The sequence below is a fragment of the Rhinopithecus bieti genome, unplaced genomic scaffold, assembly GCF_001698545.2.
Source record: "Rhinopithecus bieti isolate Rb0 unplaced genomic scaffold, ASM169854v2 scaffold_32008, whole genome shotgun sequence".
Classification (NCBI taxonomy): domain Eukaryota; kingdom Metazoa; phylum Chordata; class Mammalia; order Primates; family Cercopithecidae; genus Rhinopithecus; species Rhinopithecus bieti.
Window position 1 is genome coordinate 1,866,602 of NW_016814433.1, and position 5,681 is coordinate 1,872,282.

Below are 5,681 nucleotides of genomic sequence, written 5' to 3' on the forward strand. Positions count from 1 at the left end.
GAGATAAAATAGAGTGCTGTCATAGTGGATTCCCCGAGATGTCATTCTGCCCTGCAAGCACTCCAGCACTCCTTTCTCCTCTCCTCTCCTCTGCTCTTCTTTCCTCTCCCTCTCCCCTGCCCTCCCCTCCCCTCCTCTCCCCTTTGAGGGCCTTAGCCCTGTGCTCTGGGAAGCAGGCAGAGTTTTTTCAGGACATCAGGGACGCCCTTCCGGGCTGGGAAACATAAATGCGAAGACCTGGTGTTTGGCTCCACCGTGTGGCCATTGAAGCTCCTACACCTCCGCACCCTGAGGGCACTGGACTCACCGCCCCAAAACCGTTCTCTTCCTGACACCAGGCTCATTGGTTGCAGAGGGAAGGGGTGCAGGACTCTGCTACAGGGAGAGATGAAAACACTGGACTAAGGAGGCTGAGGTGGGTGGATCACCTGAGGTCAGGAGTTCGAGACCAGCCTGGTCAACATGCTGAAACCCCGTCCCTACTAAAAATACAAAAATTACCTGGGCGTGGTGGTGCGCGCCTGTAATTCTAGCTACTTAGGAGGCTGAGGCAGAAGAATCGCTTGAATCCAGGAGGCGGAGGTTGCAGTGAGCCGAGATCACACCACTGCACTCCAGCCTGGGTGACAGAGCGAGACTCCATCTCAAAAAAAAAAAAAAAAACTAGACTAGGCCGGGCGCGGTGGCTCATGTCTGTAATCCCAGGACTTTGGGAGCTAAGGCAGTTTGATCACCTGAGGTCAGGAGTTAGAGACCAGCCTGGCCAACATAATGAATCCCCATCTCTACTCAAATTACAAAATTTAGCTGGGCATAGTGGCGGGTGCCTGTAATCCCAGCTACTCAAGAGGCTGAGGCAGGAGAATCACTTGAACCCAGGAGATGAAGGTTGCTGTGCACTGAGATCATGCGGCTGCACTCCAGCCTGGGCCATAGAGTGAGACTATGTATCAGAAAAAAAAAAAAAAAAAGAAAAGAAAAGAAAAAGAAGAACACTGGGCTAAGCCAGATACAGCTGAGTTCAAAGGGCTGACCCTTTCCTATTTACTGACCTTATGGCCTTGGATGTCTCTCGTTCTCTCTCACTGCATTTTCCCAACTGAAATGGGAAGACTAACCTCTCCTTCCTCCCTCTCAAGGGAAGTTGGGAGGGCTGCAGCAGTGAATGGCACCCTGAAATCTAGCACCCCTGAAAGTCTTCCATCCCTGGAAGGTGGAAGGCTGCAGAAAACCTTCCCCTCCTGCCTTCCATCCGTTCTCCAGCCACACGGCAACCTAGAGAGGTCTGCATGCATCGGTAAAATGGATACTTAGTAAAACTAATACAGGAGTTCTTAAGAAATAATTTTTAGGCAGATAGTAAGGGTAAAGGTTCTCGGTGGAAATTTTCCTGCAATAAAAAACAACCCCCAAAACCATCTCTTTTCTAACAGAAAAGGCCGCTTAAAGGGCCAGGCTGGCAAGCCTCAATATGCAAATGCCGGCCGTTAGAAACTGGGTTCACTCATATGGCGATTCCTGCTGTCTTTTCCCTGTCACCAGGTGTACCGAGTGTCATGGTCACCTCCAGATAACAGCATGTGTTCAGAACATCATGGCGACCGGCATTTGCATATTAAAGGGCTAAGGTGGGAGGGCCAGGGTTTTTGCGGGCTATGTAAATAACACCTGGTTAAACCAATCCCCTGGGCCCTATGGAAATCAGACACCACCTCCTCAGCCTCTTCATGTAAGCAGCCACTTCCCACCACTCCACCCTGAGCAGGGGGTTTTCTATTTGTTCAAATCCCCCCCTTCCCTCTCTCTCTGTATGGGTGAGCTATTCTCTTCTTCCTTCCTTCTTTCTTGCCTATTAAACTTTTTGCTCCTTAAAACCACTCCACGTGTGTCCGTGTCGTTAATCCTATCGGCGCAAGACCAAGAACCCTGGAGTTCCTCCAGTCATCAGAGCTGTATCAAAACTACAAAGGAAAATAAAAGTGTTTATCATGAAAGTCTAAGGAGAGAGGGAGAACACACTCATCACTCGCAGGTGGCAAGTGTCTGCTTCTGGGATGCTGGCAATGCTCACCCCTGACCTAGGTGATGCTTACATGGGTGTTGGCTTTATAGGTACAGTAAGTCCTCACTTAATGTCCTTTTAGGTTCTTGGAAACTGCAGTCTGAAATGAAAGGACATACATCAGGTCCTCAAATAACATCCTTTCAATCAATGTCATCATTTTGTTACAATGTTGATGAGAAAAAAGGTGGTTTCCTTATATGTCATTTCACTGAAAGTCAGTTTTTTTGTTTTGTTTTGTTTTGTTTTGAGATGGAATTTTGCTCTTGTTGCCCAGGCTGGAGTGCAATGGAGTGATCTTGACTCACTGCAACCTCCGCCTCCTGGGCTCAAGTGATTCTCCTGCCTCAGCCTCCTGAGTAGCTGGGATTACAGGTGCCTGCCACCTTGCCAAGCTATTTTTTTTTTTTTTTTTTTTTAGTGGATACAGGGTTTCATCACGTTGGCCAGGCTGGTCTCAAACTCCTGACCTCAGGTGATCCACCCACCTTGGCCTCCCAAAGTGCTGGGATTACAGGTGAGAGCCACCACACCCAGGCTAAAGTCAGTTTTCAAACACCTATTGACAGCATTAAGTAAGGACTCACTGTATTCATGACACTAGATTTTATGTCTTAGGCAGTTTTCTATCAGTGATATAATTCACAATGAAAAAGACCCAATTGTGTCTCTTCTCACACTTCTTAAAACTCTCCCACTGTTTCCATTGCTTCCCTTTGTAGAGGGTCAAAGGGCACACACACATTGCAGAGACGTTTAAACAGTAAAATTGATAGATGTAGCCTGTGGTTGATTGGGGGAGGTGGGGGCGAGAAGAAAAGGGGATGTTGAAGCTGATGCCAGGGGTGTTGGTTTCCCTGCTGAGAAGAATGATGATTGCTCCTGGTCTGTGCCTGGGCTTGGGCACAGACTGATGCCCCAGAAACCCTTTGCCCGCTCCACTGTCTTAGTTCATTCTCTGCGATTGTAACTGAACACCACGGAATGCATAATTTTTTTTTTTTTTAAAAAGACATTTGTTTAGCTCATGGTTGTGGAGGCTGGGAAATCCAAGAGCATGGTGTTGGCATCTGGTGAGGGCCTTCTTGCTACATCATAACATGGTGGAAGGCATCACACGGTGAGAGGACAAGAGCATGCACATCAGCTCAGGTCTCCATTCCTCTTCTTGTAAAGCCTCCAATCCTATCACAGGGTCCTACTCTGATGATGTTATCTAATCCTAATTACCCTCCAAAGGCCCCACCCATAAATATCATCAACATATGTATTTGAGGATTCAGTTTCCAACAAATGAAATTTGGGGGACACATTAAAACTATAGCCGCTCCCAAACCAGTCTCATCATGGACTTCATTGAAATGCCACTCTAATAACCTACTGCCCTCTTAACATTCAGCAAAGAGTTGCCACCACCTTCAGGACAAATTTTAAGCTCCTTCTCTGACTTACAGACCCTGTCTCTTGCCACCCCATCCCCTACCCTCAGCCCCTGATCTCAGCCCTACCCTTTTTGCCCAGGCTTTCCCCAGTCCTAACACTTGGCAATGCTCCAGACTCCCAACCATTGGCCCACTAGCTCCTCACTTCAAACACCACACATTCAGGGACGACTACCCTGACCTCCAGCTCCAGTCAATCTCCCCATCCCCCTTATACCCCCTGTCACTTCTCCCTAGCACTACACATTCATGCTACTTTGCCCAACTGTAATTGTTTACAATTATGTGTTTAATGTCTATGTCTTCCATCAGATTGACAGTTTCAGGAGGTCAAGGAAACTAGTGGAATGTTTGCTCTTGGACAAAGAGCCCCTGGATAGCAGGGCTGGAGTTTCTCCTTTATCCCCTTCCCCAACAGAGGCAAGGGTGATGCTGGATTCCCTCCCCCTCCAAAAGCCTTCACTAGCAACAAGTGACTGGTTTCTCTTCCTTACCAAGAACAGAAGCCCCTGTACTGACCTCTGGACTAGGAGCCTGCTTCCCCTGAGTACAGCCTCCTTCCCTCCCTCCAGCCACCGCTCCATGCAAGGCAGAAGGGAAAGGCTTCTCATTCAGAAGAAAATGTTTCTTCCTCCTTTACTTGTTGCCATGGAGACTGTTCTTCATTAACCTGACCTGCCAGTTACTATTCTGAGTGAGGGAAGAGGATGGAAAGCTCCAAGCAGGGAGGGCCTCTTTATGCATGCATGCATTCATTGTGTCACTCCTGATACTTAACAAAGCTGTGTAATCTGAGGGTAAGAATTCAGGCTTTGAAGTCAGTCACTGGATTTAAGCTCCAGTTCTGACATTCCACACGATCTTGGACCAGATATTTCACCTGTCTGCATCTCACTTTTGTCATCTGTAATGGAAATAAAAACAGTACCTACTTCATAGAATTGCTTGAGGATTAAGAAAGAAAGAAAGTAAATGCACTTAGCAGAGCGTCTGACACATGGTGAGGGCTCAAAAAATATAAGCTATTATTACGGATGCCTGTGACATGGCAGGCACTGGGGAGGCAAATTGTGATAATACACTCCAGTTTGAGAGACTTTGCTTGTTTCTAAGTAATTCCCCTTCATGGACTGTTTCCCATACTTTCAACTTAGTTTTCATAGAAACAACTCTTTCTTTTCCCCTTGGATTTCATTGGTAAAAGACATCAGTTGAATTCCTTAATTACAGTAACAAATGCAACTTTTATAAACAGGTTTAAAAACAAGCATTTCTGACTGTTGATAAACAACTTCACTAGGTTGATAAACAGCGTCACCTAGGTCAAGGGTGAGCATTGCCAGCATCCCAGAAGCAGACACTTGCCACCTGCAAGTGATAGTGTGTTCTCCCTCTCTCCTTACACTTTTATGATAAACACTTTTATTTTCCTTTGTAGTTTTGATACAGCTCTGATGACTGGAGGAACTCCAGGGTTCGAGACCAGCCTGGCCAACATGATGAAACCCTGTATCCACTAAAAAATGAGGGACAGGCAAACTAGAGCAATATTTTGCAAACCACAACCCATACCCCATTAGTGACTCTTGTAAAATGAATATAGTGGGTTCAGACTTCAAACTTGAACCTTGAAGTTTGAATCCTTGGCCTTGGTGTATTCACTCTATTCTCAGTTTCCTCATCAAGTGTAGGTACAATGAAGGTGTCAGTCCATTTTCTGCTGCCATATCTGAATACCACAAAGTGCATAATTTATAAAGAAAAGACATTTATTTAGCTAATGGTCTGGAGGATGGGAAGTTCAAGAGCATAGCACTGGCATCTGGTCGGCATCTGGTAAGGGCCTTCTTGCTGTGTTGTAACATGGCAGAAGGCATCGCATGGTGAGAGGGCAAAATCGTGCTTGTCAGCTCAGGTCTCTCTTCCCCTTCTTTTACAGCCACCAGTACCATCATGGGGCCTACCTTGTTTGATTTTATCTAATGCTAATTACCTCTCAAAGGCCTCACCTCATCAAAATACTGGATGCTGGGAATGGTAGGTAGAAGGAAGGAATAGGAGAGATTTGTTAAAAGACACAAAGTTACAGCTAAATAGGAGAAATAAGCTTAGTACTCTATAGCACTGTGGGATGACTAGAGTCATCTAGTCCGGATGACTAGAGTGAACAATAATAT